The following is a 14,402-nucleotide window of genomic DNA, read 5'->3' on the forward strand; positions in this document are numbered from 1 at the left end:
TTGAAAATGAGAGCTCTTTTAGGGCTTTTTCACATGGAAAGTTGAACTGCACACTCATCGCAATTTAGCCTCCAATCTGCTAGCTGTTGAGCACCTTCTGATTGCAATGTCATGCAGTGTTTGTAATGCCACGCTTTTGTAATGCCATGCTTGTCAGTGTTTGGCATGCGGTGCAGTTCATAGCACAAAACAACCGCGCTCACATGTGTCTATGCATGATGGAGCATCATAAAATGCCCATACTTAGCATTACCCAGCTGGTACAGTGGAGCAGCTGACAGGGAGTGCACTCACAACCATCAACTGTCCATATGAAAGAGGCCTAATAGTACAATCCATGCTGATTTCCAGGGCTGGGCTAGAGGAGCGCCAGCCTTGGGATGCAGTGCCAAGCTGCATGCCCAATGTGTCAGTACAGCTGGAGGTAAACAATCAGTATGAGGGGAGCAAGCACACACTTCTCCACACACGTACCAGGAGCCGCACTCTCATTCCCTGGTATGGCCTGATGCTTAGCAGCTGTTGCTAGGTGATACATCTGCTGGGCCACTGTTATGCTTCTCTGAGTCCCTTGGACTTACACCACACCCTTATGTATCCCACTCCCCCACCCTTTAGGTTGTAAGCCTATTGGGCAGGGTCATCCTCCCCATGTCCTCTTCTTCTCCACCATATAGTCTTGTCTCTTATATTTATACCTACATTGTAACATTACCATTTTGTGTACCATTGTTGAAAATGTCCCTGTGTAACTTTGTTTAATGCTGTAATTACCTCCCTATCTGTAGTACAGTGCTACATAACATGTAATGCTATAATAATAGGTGCTTTCAGCGGGGCTGCCTGTGCTGTGGAACGTGGTGCCAGCTCTGAGAGTGGACAACGGAGAACTCTCTATATACGGTACCAGGCATGAAATATGTGAGTATACATGCTTGGAGTTTGTATACAGTGTATGATGCTGCTTTGGAGTTTGTGGGATGCTTCACTGATAGCCATTTACTGAAAAGAGGTTCAAAGTAACCAGGAGATCAGGATGACTACAACCAATTCCTGTTGATTTTTTCTTTCTTTTAATCAGCTTTATTGGATGCATCAAATGACAACACATACAATTATAACTCCTTGTCAATAATAAAAGCAACATGCTTACATAGTTAATGTATAACATCAGTAAACTCTAATAGCCAAGGTAAGTGTCAAGCTTACAAAACCTTTTTCTGAATACTATATAACAAGGTCCAGGAATCAGTGCCCACTCCCAAGTGAGCCCTTATGCAAGCAAAGTGGTACTAGTTTGGGGTGTAAACGATAAATGAGAACCATAGGGAGAATTGAGCCAGGGTTCCCAAATCTTACAGTGACAGTGAAGCGAAAAAAAAATTGTTATCATGAATTCTATGTGTAGTACAGATAAGAGAACATTAGTAGCAAAGAAATGAGTCTCATGTTTTTAATTTCAGTTATATAGTGTTGTTTTGTAGCATTGCATCATTTTGTCATATTTGCAGCATGCTCTGTTTTATAGTGTAAAATACAGAGTGTGGTTTGCAGAGCTAGCGATCCTTTGAACTTCTCTGAAGTAAAAACCTTATCTGAAGCTGACTGTCACTGTTTCTTTGATGTAGAAGTGCTCAAGAAAACAATCACCCAATTTGGGTCCATGGAGCTCATATACAATTATCTTATACGTTTATTTTCACTTCAGATTCCCTTGAATGCATTGCTTGAATAGAATATATTTGAATAGAATAGAATCATTATCTTTAGCAGGAAATAAACCACTCTCTAAATTGGTGTCAGCAGTAGAATCTATATTGGGGCGAAGTGGCTATCTAAGGATATAGACTGGAATCAAATTGTGGTAAAAATTAACTACATACGTCAAAATGAACGTTACAAGTTCTATCCAAGATAATATCCCTTTTTTTAAAGGGAATCTGAAGTGAAAATAAACTTATGAGATAATGAATTGTATGTGTAGTACAGCTAAGAAATAGAACATGAATAGCCAAGTCATATATTGTTTCCAGTACAGCAAGAGTTAAGAAATGTCAGTTGTTATCTATGCAACAGAGCTTCTCTGAGCTCCATGGACCCAAATTTAGTGGTTGTTTTCTGGAACACTTATACATCAAAGAAACAGTGACAGGAAACTTCAGATAAGGTTTTTACTTCAGAGGAGTTCAAAGGGTCATTATCTCTGCAAACCACCTTCTGTATTTTACACTATTAACAGAGCAAACTGCAAATATGACAGTATACAGTAGAATCCCTTTGTGATAAACTCAAAGGGGCCAGGAAGAGTAGTTTATTATTATAAAAGAAGTTTACTATATCAGAATTTGCCATACATTGTATATTCATACAGACGCATTTGCTGGGACCTGAGGACTGAGTTTACTGTATCCAGAGGTTTACTATATCAGAGTTTACTACAATGAGATTCTACTGTATGATGCAATGCTATGAAAAAAACGCTATACATCTGAAAATAAAAATATGAGACTCATTTCTTTGCTACTAATGTTCAATTAATTATCTTTTCTAAACATACAATTCATCATATCAGTTTTTTTGCTTCAGTATCACTTTAATGGAGCAAGGGGAGATAGAGTTAATATATAGGGTACTGGCAGCTCTGTTAATTTTAGACCAGAACAGACCCACCATGTGTGCCAAAAAGTGCCCGAGGTTTGACATCCTCTACAACATCCCAGGTACATTGAAGGTGAGTATTTCAATATTCTGTCTGGAGTAAGGTAAGTACAATGAAAAACGTTGATAGAGGTCTCAGTGAAGTTGGAATTAGGGGAACATTTTATAGCGCTGGCCCATAACCTGTTCCATGCTTCCTCCTAGGTCTTTCTCCCAGGCCAATTTAAATGAGTATTTAATCTCTAATGGGAATTTGAGAGAGAAATGATTTCTTTATAAAAGTGAAGGGATCTTTTATGTATAGGATGCCTTTATCCTGAATTAAACTATGAATCAACCTGTAGTTGGAAAATTTGGTTCACCAAATTGAATATTTAAGGAATCTCTTAAGTAGGAAAATGAAATAGTTGCACCTTCTATAACTACCGGTAAATCTGCTACTCTAGTAATATTAGAGGAACACCACCATGAAAACTTACTGTAATTTAATCCTTGAGGAGTTCCAAGTTTCCACTAAAAGCGGAGAAAGAAGAGAAGATTTGGAGCAAAGCTAAAATATTCAAATTTCAGCATGTTCCAATTTTTTAAGGAGACTTTGATGAATTCTAGGGTTGTTTTTATAACAGGGTTAATTTTGTGACTTGGTAGGTCCTGGAGATTTAACTGCTTATTAAAACTATTGTCCATATCCAACCAATTTGGAGGGTTTTCTTTAGATGCAGTCGCAAATAAGTGAGCGAACCTTGCAGCTTCATATTTGACTCCCACGTTTGTGGAGGTTTTTTTTGTCTTGCATAATTTCAAAGGGAATTCTGGCTTTGGAGTTGCCCCAAATAAACTTCATTACCTCCAACTGAATTGGGGCTAATTGTTTTTGAAAAATGAAGATGGGAAGGAATATAAACAGATATAATCATTTTGGCAGGATTATTATTTTAACAGAATTTATCCTCCCTAATCATGAAATTTGTAATTTCTACCAATTCAACAAATTCTCTGTAATATGCTTTATGAAGGGGGGGGGGGGGGACATAAAAACCCTGTATGGACTTTGTAATATGAACTTCAAAATATTTTAAATAATTTTCCTTTCAAATAAAGGGAAAATTACTTTTAATCATGTAAGAGTCTCTCTTTCAGGAATCTCAATCAGTAAAGCCTCTGTTGTATCATCATTGCACTTTTGCCCTGCAACTCAACCAAGATTTATAGACAAGACAAGACGCAGAACATTTATATTGCTCTCTTTCTCCTGGCGAACTCAAAGCGCCAGAGCTGCAGCCACTAGAGCCCACTCTATAGGCAGAAGCAGTGTGTTGCCCAAGGTCTCCTCACTGAATAGGTGCTGGCTTACTGAACAGGAAAAGCCGAGATGCGAGATTATCCAATACACTATCCAGCCACTGCTATAAGGAGTAATATGTGGGAATTGGATAATGTTAACAGAAGGACGTCGGCAAAGGCGCTACATTTGTAGGAATAATTTCCCAAAAGAGGTCCTTGAATTGAAGGGTAGAGATGGCCCGAACAGTTTGCAGGTGGACAGTATCCAGCGAACTTCTGCTATTCAGGTTCTCCGTGAACTGCAAACATATGGCGTGTTCGACCTGCCCCTATACATCATCATGGAGCCAAACTTTGACCCCTTACCTCAAAGTCAGCAGACACATGGCAGCCAATCAGCTAGCACCCCCTCCTGCCCCCCCCCCCCCCTATCAAAAAGCAGTTGCAGTGGTCATATTGGATTAATTCTCTGCTGGCTGCTGACTATTAGTGAAAGCAGGGTCAGACTTGCTGCAGATAGGTAGGGAAAGCATCATCCAGGCCTGTGTTCTTGTTCCTCACTTGCTGTGAAAGCACTCCAAACGGCCCTTTTAAAGGCTAGCAGATCGGTCTCCTGTGTTTTTTTTTTTTGTGTGTTTTTTTTTTTGTGTGTGACACTTCACAGCCCACTGACACCCAGAGCTGTATGCACATTACTGCTATTGTTGTTGCCTTATTAAGTTACACGCACAGAAACACTCCAGTGCATTACTATTTCACTGTATTCTGGTAGTACTATTGCATTTCTCTGTGTGTGACATTCCACAGTCCACTGACACCTAGAGCTGTGCATAATGTGATTTCTGCCCTTTAGGGATTAAAACCCGACTTTGCGTCAACTCCATAATTTTTGCTGGGACTTTTGGCATGGATCCCCCTCCACCATGCCACAGTCCAGGTGTTGGACCCCTTGAAAAAAACTTTTCCATCACTTTTGTGGCCAGAAACAGTCTTTGTAGGTTTTAAAATGTGTCTGCCCATCAAAGTCTATGGCGGTTTGCATGTTCGCGAACATTTTCAGAAGTTTGCGTTTGCCGTTCATGAATGGAAAATTTTATGTTTGCGACATCTCTATTGAGAGGCCTCTTCTTATCCATTCCAAAAGTGGTTCTAGGGCCAAAATAAACAGGGCAGGGGATAGAGGACATCCCTGTCTGGTTCCTTTTTCTAATCTGGAATGGAACAGATTCATACCCGGTTGCCAAAGTAGCTGTTGAGGGATAGGGATAAAAGTTCCTTAACATGGACATAAAGGGACCACAGAAATCAATTTCTCTAGCGTTTTAAATAAATATAACCAGTTGAGAGAGTCAAAAGCATTCTGCATGTAAACAGCTAAGAGCAGTGAGGCCTTGTTCACATTGTGTTCTGTTCGCGTGTCCGTCCGCGTTTGGCATTTTGTGACGCGATTTTTATTTCCGATTCCCGGCGATTACCTGCGAGCTGTTTTTTTTTGTAAACCGTTTTTCTAAGCGTTTTTTCCGAGCGATTGCTTTTTTTTCATTTCCTGATGTCAGTCAGGAAGTGAACTCTTTGATCCGGAAAAAAAATGTATTTATTCTTAAAAACAAGAACGCAATCGCTGCACAAAGCAATATACTATACCTTACTATACCTTCTATTGAGGCAGAATCACCTCAAAAATGGCCCATGCATTGCTCTTCTAATAAGATCGGAAACGAACTGTTCAGATGTGAACTGTCTCATAGACAATAATGGTGTAAGCGCTTTCAGGACTATTTTCAAAAATCGCCAGCGCTTAAAAAATGTGAAAAACGCCTTTAGTGTAAACGAGCCCTAAGGGAGATACCCTGTACATTTATTAGAGTATTGAATCAGGTTCATTATTTTATTTTTATTGTCAGGCCCTTGCCTGGAGGGAATAAAGTCCACTTGATCAGAGTTAATCAAATTAGCTATAAAGGAATTTATAGCTTTGGTAAGTATCATATGATCTACATTGATAAGGGATCTTAGTCTATAGTTTCTATATAAGGTGTGGTCTTTGTTTTCTTTGGGTATAACCACTATAGTCGCCCTGTTGGAGTCCAGGAGTATTGGGTGACCTTCCCAGATTGAAAAATTGAGGTGAATCCATCCAGATTAGGTGCCTTGTGCGATCTAATTTTTTGAATTGCCATCTTTCATCAGAAGAGATTGGTGCATATATATATATATATATATATATATAAATATATATATACCTCAGTGACAAAATATTATTACCTCTAAACACTACAGTGTTTCAATCTGTGACCATGAACTACATTAAAATACTTTAATTTGGCGCCACCTGTTGATATGTCCAAGCAATAACACCCATATTTCTACAGTACAAGTGTTTAATGAATGTGCATTTTCTCTCCTGTTGGATGTGTGCAAATATACAGTAATTAACTGTTTCATGCTTAAAGACAACTACCAGAGGTATAAAAATAAATTCAAACAAACTATAGAAAACCGAATATCTACAATACAAATAATTTTTAACCTTTTAGCAGCTTCAAACAAGATGCCTTGTTTGAAAGCTGCTGCTGCACTGACAGCCTCAGTCGAGATAACACGTTTGGCTGCCCAATGCAGACAAACAAGTGCATGGAAGTAAGAAGTTATATATTCCTGCTCTGGACGGCTTCTTCTCTTCCTCCACTGGTGGCTCTGAACTCTTGGCAAGTCTTCTGGGTCCTGATCACTTCTGACCACATGATGTCCAGGAGACCATTTCAGTGGTGCAGTGCTACCCAGTGGTGGCAGAGGTGATGGAAACCACCGGATAGCGCTGTATCACTCACATGATCTCCTGGATCCTGATCATATGTAATGTCATGTGTTCGAGACAGTGAAGACCTGCCAGCAGTACGTCGTCACCGTGGGGAAAGAAGAAGAAGATCCAGCCATCCGGACAGGTACAGTCTGTACGAGCGCTCCCTGCCGCCACCCCTAATTTGCCTGCACATACCCCGCCGAGCCTGCCTGGATGGGGAAGGCACACTCCCCAGTGCTGGCGGAAAAATTCGGCCAAAAAGGGTTAAAGGTGCATTTGTGGATTGCTTATCCATCTTCATCTGGCTATGGCTCATGCACAAGCTAAATCACAAAATGTATTAGTATTCCCATTTTTTGAAAGTCCAGTGGCTTTGGACTCATCCCTCCGTACTAACTTATAGCTGTTGCATAGCTGTTAAGATGGTCAAAGAGATGCAAATAAGTCTAGCTTGCATACAAATATAATGCACACTGCCTGCATCTTGGATTTGGGACAATCAGAAGTGTATCTGATTGTCCAATTCTAAGGTACAGTACATACAACTTGCATACAAGCCAGAATTATTTGCATTTCATTGACCATCTCTAGTTGGCAGTAAGTAAAGGTACTTGATTCAAAGAAGTGCCCACACCATCACATGGGCTCCATTACTATGGTACCCATATTACAAAAGGGAAGGAAGGAGGCATGATTACAAATTTAGACATGGGGGCACCACTAGACAACAAGGAATGGAATAGGGACCATTTACACTACCAGTGAATTATACAGAGGAGCACTAGACACCAGGGAAATGTATAGGGAACCATTAGACACCAGGGAAAGAAAAAGGGGATCCCTAGACACCAGAGTGCTCAAATTATGGAAAAAATTGCCCTTATCTACCAGTCTAGCAAGGTAATTGCTCAAAATTCTGCAAGCCAGACTGCAGCAATAGACGTAGTGAGAACTGCCAAATGGGCAAGCTAGTTTTAGAAGAGAGAGATGCACAAGGGACCATATTGCCAACACTCACTGGATTACAGAGAAAGCAAGGGAATTCCAGAAGGAAGTCTACTTTTGCTTTATTGACTATTCAAACGTTTATGACTGTGTAGATCATGACAGACTATGGCAGATTCTCATGGAAATGGGTGTACTATGCCATCTCATTTGCCTTTTGAAAAATCTATATGCAAACATAGCTAGAACTGAGTATGGAATAACTGATTGCTTCAGAATTGGCAAAGGAGTGTAACAAGGTTGCATATAGGCCCTTATTCAATTTCATTTTCTCTTAAGTTTCCTAGGTGATATTTTCTCACCTCATCAATAAAATGCTTATTAAGCCACCAGCAAGAAAGAAAATACTCTGAATAATGTTGACAGTACTTTTCTACCTAATTGTTGGTACTTTTTCAATTGCAGACCAATGGAAAGTTATTTTAGTAAATGCAAAATAAATTGGGAAAAATTATAATATCCTTAGTTGTGTTCCACCTCACCATTCATAATCTTCTGTACAACCCAAGGATATCTGTTTAAATAGCAATCACAGGATTTTGAAAATAAAATGTTTATTAATGCAAAAAGTATTCAGTACAAAAAAAATCACACAAAGGATTTATGTTTGTCTTTCTATAGAAGCCGAATAAATTGTAAGAATACAAATATAAGGTCATAAATAACGTGATGAGCTGCAATTATTTGTAGGCAAAAATGCCAGATTGTTTGGAATCAACGACTGTTCATCAGGCCCACAAGAATATTGATAATATCGTACCCAGCAGTGCATCATATTTGCAATAAGCAGATAATTCCTCCAAATTCAAATGGATAGGTCAATCAATACTGATATGACACCCCATCAAATTGTTTCTCAACATTTTATTGGTGTGTACCCCTATTTATACCCTGTACTCACCAAGTACCCCCTAGCATAGTAAACATTATCACAGGTACCCCTTGACAAATATATATTTAATGCTAGTACATGATACTTGGTTCCTAAACCATTTCCAAGCGTTTATTATTACTTTTAATTAGCTAAAATACAAATCTGGTGTTGTTTAAATAAGATTTATAATTTTCTTAAACTCTAAATTTGTTGTTCTTGGTTAAGTATATCAAGCCCAAGTACCCCCTGGAACCATCAGAAGTACCCCCTGGGGTACGCATGCCACACGTTGAGAACCTAGGAAATAGAGGACAACCATCCAGGCAGTCATTGTTTGCTGTCAGTCAGCGGCTTACTACAGATGTTAGTCCAATGTCTCCTGTTTTGTGCAACAAATTACTTCTACAGCATAATGAGAGACCTGAACAAAACATGCAGCTGGAGCTGTCAGTTCTGCAAATTCTTTACTGCCTTTAATTAGAAAGATACTATTTAATATAATTAAATTACAAAAAAAAAATACATGAGCAGCACTAATCTATCTATAGGGATTTTACAAGGAAAGTGGAATTTCTCATTCAATTTTCTCTCTCTTTCTCTCTCTTTTTATCTTTATTTGTATTTGTTTTATTGAGTACTTAAAAGCAATTACCTCACCAAATTCACATGAAGTTTAAAGTGTTTAATCTTTAGTTTTGATAATGGTTTACCATATAGACCAATAAATCATTAACCCTGCTAAGTGGATATCGTGAGAGAGAGAGACAGGCATGCACTGCCTTTGCATCATTGTGTAGGCAATGTATTTGTACAAATGAGCACTCTGGGTGATGTAATGGCAATGCAATGTAGGGTTAGCTGGTGTGGTTTAAACATGTTTTGTATTGTTTTAGGAATTAACATGTTTATGTAGACTTCTTTGAAATACACTTAATCTGTGAAACCTGATATAACAACATTTGGATTATAGTGAATCCCACTTCCTGCTGGATGTAAACAAATGGAAGCACGGTACTGGATGTTATCTTAGTAACATTAGTAACAGTAAGTTAAATGAATGTGAACTTGCTTATTTAACATGACATAAAGCACTGAGGAAAATACAGAAGCCTACAGCAAGCCATTAAAAATCAATTCACCGATTTTAGTCAAATAAAATGTGCCATTGAAAATAGATCTATGCTCATGCTGCAGCTTGTCACCGGTGGCTACTAGAGGTGACTATACACACATGGATTTTGCAATTTGATTCTCTGCAAATTTGATCACTCTGATTCAACCGGAAAGGAATAGATTCTTTTAAGCAATCAACCAAATTTTGATTGATTTTAACAAAAATGTATCAAACATTTCAGGCTCCTTTTACACTCGCATTGGAAACCTGCGTTGCATTACCCTGTTTTACCACAGGGTAACGCAATGGAAATGCAAGGCAAAGGGGCCTAGCACACTTACGGCATTGTGCCACATGGCACCGTAAGTCGCTGCAAAGCCGCCACAAACTCAACAGCACGTTACTGTTGGGCGCAGCAGCAGAAGTAATGTAAGTCAATGGGTGATGTAGGTATTTTAAACATGTTGGCGGTGGTGGTGTGGTGCACATGCGTGGAACAATGGGAATACGTCGGGTAAACCCGGGAATTTCAGCGATGTACTTCCTGTCCAGCAGGGAATACGTCACTGGGTGAGGGGCAGCGAGCTAGTCCCATTTGCGGCATATATTTGGTCACTAGCTGAGTGCAGATTATCTACCACATCCTCTCCTCCACTATATTAGCGGTTTGTATGTTTGCCGAGAAGGTTTAGCTGGCTTGGTATTTTTAACTTTTGCTATAGCTGCAATTTTTTATAATAAAGACGGTATGCTTTTACGCCATGTGGAGCCTCTTTTTGTTTACACAGCTGTGGAAACGCTGATGGTGGATTGCCAGTGAGGCTGTGGGGTGGCCTATACCCCAGAGGCGATTACGGGCCTTGAAGGCTGCAACTTCTGGTGAGTTCTTACCTAAAGGGGGGACCCTGTATTGAAGTAATAAGAGACTCTATTACCTGTGCAAGCATTTATGAGTGACTGCCTATATATTTAAAGACAGTATATATTTTTGCATTGCATCGATTTCTTGCTATTCATTCATGTAATTTAACTATTTGGAGGACATTATTATGCAGCTTTACCCTGTCTCCGCCCTCCTGCAGCATTTGGCATTTTGGGTCTTATGATTACTAAATGGCATGCTAATACATGAACCAAGAAAGACATGACAGAAAAATTTATATTCTCTGCTGGCTACTTTATTAGGTACATGCTAGCATTGAGTTTGACCCATATTGCCTTCAGAACTGCCTTGATTATTTATGGCATTCTTTAGAGTGGACACTGCCTTATGTGTGAGTGGAGGGGTTTCAGGGGGGGGGGAGGGGCATGTGTCTACTTTCCTTTATGGTCACTTTGCCTAAATGTGTGTTGGGAAGAAACTGGGGCCCACTGCCTTTGATTTACACTAGGGATTCTCAAACTGGGGGTGCCTCAAGCACCTCCCGGGGTACCTAAGCGTTCATCCCCATGCTTTGTGCATTGCCATCAGGTAATGTGCTCTAAGGGTTTGTTCACACTGCAGGTGTTTTTGTTATTTTTATTTTTTTAAGCGCAGGCGATTTTTCAAAATCGCCCTGAAAGCGCGTACACATTGATACTCTATGAGATAGCTCATATCTAAGTGGTTAATTTCCAATCTGTTTAGATAAGCGGTGCTTGAGCCATTTTTGATTCCGCCTCAATAGAAGGTATAGGAAAAACGCAAAATGCTCACAAAACTGCTTTGTGAAGCAATTGCGTTCATGGTTTTAAGAATAAATACATTGTATTTATTCTTTTCCGGTCAAAGAGTTCACTTCCTGATTTGCGTTCGGGAAAACAGGAAAAACGTGTCAGAAACCGCTAACCACAAAAAAGAATTGCCTACCCAAGTGTCGGAAATCGGAAAGAAAAAACGCCTCAAAATAACCCCACTGTGGACGGACATGCGAGCCAAACGCAATGTGAACAAGGTCTAAAAGATTATTTCTTGATCCTTGTCATGTCCATTCAGGGGGGATGCTGCATAGTGGAGGGAATGTTGCCTCGCTGACTACCTGAAGTGGAAGATGCTGGCTAATGGTGGTTACTGATTATTTGGAGGCGGTGCTGCCTGATGGGGAGTCAATTACTATTTGTAGGGGGTAATTCTGCCTAACAAGGGGGTCACTGACTATTTGGAGGGATGGTTGCTACTTGGAGGGCGGTTGCTGCCTAATAAGGGTCATAACTGCATTTCGGTAGATGTTTTTGCTGAGGGGTGCCTTGAAAAAAATTCAAAGCCATCAAGGGCGCCCTGTCCCAGAAAAGTTTGAGAACCACTGAATTACACAGTTACATTACAGTTAGCTCTGCCCACATCCTGTCATGGCCAGACCCTTTTTTCACATAGTGCACTGCACTCGCTCATTTCCCCCCCCCCCCCCCCCCCCAATTTTGCCACAATGTACATAGCACGCAACCTCCTCAAGAAAATTTGGTTGGGGGATATGGATCTGTAAATAATAAGAACTGGATGTCAAACACCCTAGGGGTATGCTGGGTAGGAATTGATTCCTTCTGAATAAATTCCTTTCAAAAAGTGATCAATTGTTTTGGAAGATTGGGTAGAAATGTATATACTGTATGTATGACCAGCTTAAGCAGTCAATTCCAATAGCTGGCAGCCTCACTGTACACCCCCCCCCCCCCCCCCCATACCCCACCTCTCACTGCAGAATCGATCCGATGGCAGGTAATGTTATACTGATCAGGTCCAAATCATGAATAACACCATTGAGGGTGCAAAATGACCTAGGGGTGTGTGTGTGGGTGAGGGTTTGGGGGGGGGGGGGGGGTTTGGGGGACTGGAAGCCGGGAGATCTGGAAGGAAATATTTCCAAGCTCTTCACAGCCTTTTTGCTCCATGTATCCACATACAGTACCGTGCAAAGGTTTTACCAAGGTGTGAAAATATGCTGTAAAACAAGAATGAAATATAAATCAAACTAATATTTGGTGAGTCTACCCCTTTCCTTCGAAACAGCATCAATTCGTATACATGCACTTGCACAAAGTAAGGGATTTTGTAGGATTACAGTTAAAGGAGTACTATCGATTGAAACGACTTTTTTTTTTTAATACTCTATATTAGTGTACACATTACCACTAGTGCTAGGGGCACTTTATTTATTCACCCAGGTCTCTCTCTCACTATCCCTGCTTAAAAATTAATTTCTCACACAGCTCATAGTAGTTTGGGTCACCCTGAGCTGCTTGGTTACTCTGTCACACAGCTCACAAATATATTTCACTGTGTCACTCACAGCATGCAGCAGACATGAGGAGAAATAGGCTGATCTGAGGTGGTTACAGGTAACTAAATGAGCTGTAATATTGCTGGAATATAACTAGCTATTGTGTTTACACTCAGACTGCTTGCCTGGCTGTCTGCTTGAGGTGATACACTCCAGGCTGCATCCACTTTACAAGCTGCTGAGAGGGGCAGATCACTGTTTACAATTAGCATTATTAGTATCTTTATCAGTCAAGAGAAGCAAAGATAATAAACACACATTGCTAGAATCTTTAACCCCTTACCACCATATCAACAAGATTCTTTCAGCAAGGTGATAATTAAACTATAAACTGAGGAGTTGATAGCAACTCCCCTGTGCAGACATGGTCTAGCCCTCTGGGAGCAGTCAGTATTAGATACATTTTGTATCCAACACTGACGCCAAAACTGACGGAGAATTTTACAGCTGAGAGGAACAGCTGTGTGAGGAATCAAATTGCTCCTAGTACTTGCCCTAATGTGTGCTACAACATACAGCATTTAAAAATAAATGCATACATCGATAGTATTCCTTTAAGTAACCAATTACACCGAAACGTGCTAATAATCATAGTGTTCATATGTAGGTGGAAACACAGTCATTCACTGAAACAAAAACAGCTGTGTGGAAGACTGAAAGCTGAGTGAGGAATAGCCAAACTTTGCTACCAAGATGAGACTATGGAAGACAATTTCCTGTCACATGTCATACACAATGGCAAGACGCAGCTCAGAAACAAGACATAAAGTAGGTATACTAAATCAGCAAAGTCTCTCCTAGGCATAGATTTCATGCAGAAAGGCTTTACGACGACTGTTCAAGCACTTTCAAAGAAATGGGCAAAATCGAGGACCATAGACATTAGTCAGCCAAGGAAATTTATTGTCAAATAAAACACATCATCCGTATTTCCATTTAAAGTACAGCTTTAAATGATCACAGCGCTGTGTAATATAAATACAATAAATAATAATAATAATCTCTAAATGTGAGCAGTTGAGGGGGTTGCCACAAATGAGGAGGCAGCAAATAAAAAATGAAAAGGAGGTTACAAATTGGGGGTGGCATGTAGAAAACAGGAAATGCTGCTCAAGGGAGCTGTACATGAAATTGAGAGGCTGCTCTACATAGATGTAGCGCATGGAAGAGGTGGCTGCTTATCAAACGGGAGCCAGTCAGCTTAACAGGGGATGGGGCAGAGAAGGGGGAATAACAAAAAAAATTGCCTTGGGAACAAGGCTGGATTTACACTTTGTCCATCTACAAGCATGTTGGGGCGACCTGTCCATGTGCAGCAGTTCCCCTCTGATTTTACAAATAGCCCGCATTTCATGTGTTACATTCCTAGAGCTGCAGCCCCGCTTTCATGCACAGCTCCCTTGGGCA

The 14,402-nt window shown here is 40.2% G+C and overlaps 1 long non-coding RNA gene across 7 annotated transcripts in view; it reads left to right on the forward strand.

The window, feature by feature from the left end:
- Positions 1-319: 319 nt before the first annotated feature.
- The window catches only part of LOC137547512 (uncharacterized), a 31,432-nt gene continuing 17,349 nt past the window's right edge, over positions 320-14,402 (forward strand). For 3 of the 7 annotated variants that reach the window (XR_011026597.1, XR_011026600.1, XR_011026606.1), the window contains exons 1-3: positions 577-921; positions 10,527-10,617; positions 13,603-13,763. This is a non-coding gene — a long non-coding RNA (uncharacterized lncRNA). Of the gene's footprint in view, positions 425-576; positions 922-10,526; positions 10,618-13,602; positions 13,764-14,402 lie in introns of those variants that run through there. The other 4 variants (XR_011026603.1, XR_011026598.1, XR_011026601.1 and 1 more) reach the window with 2 other exon arrangements.

Source organism: Hyperolius riggenbachi, chromosome 1, assembly GCF_040937935.1.
Source record: "Hyperolius riggenbachi isolate aHypRig1 chromosome 1, aHypRig1.pri, whole genome shotgun sequence".
Taxonomy (NCBI): Eukaryota; Metazoa; Chordata; class Amphibia; order Anura; family Hyperoliidae; genus Hyperolius; species Hyperolius riggenbachi.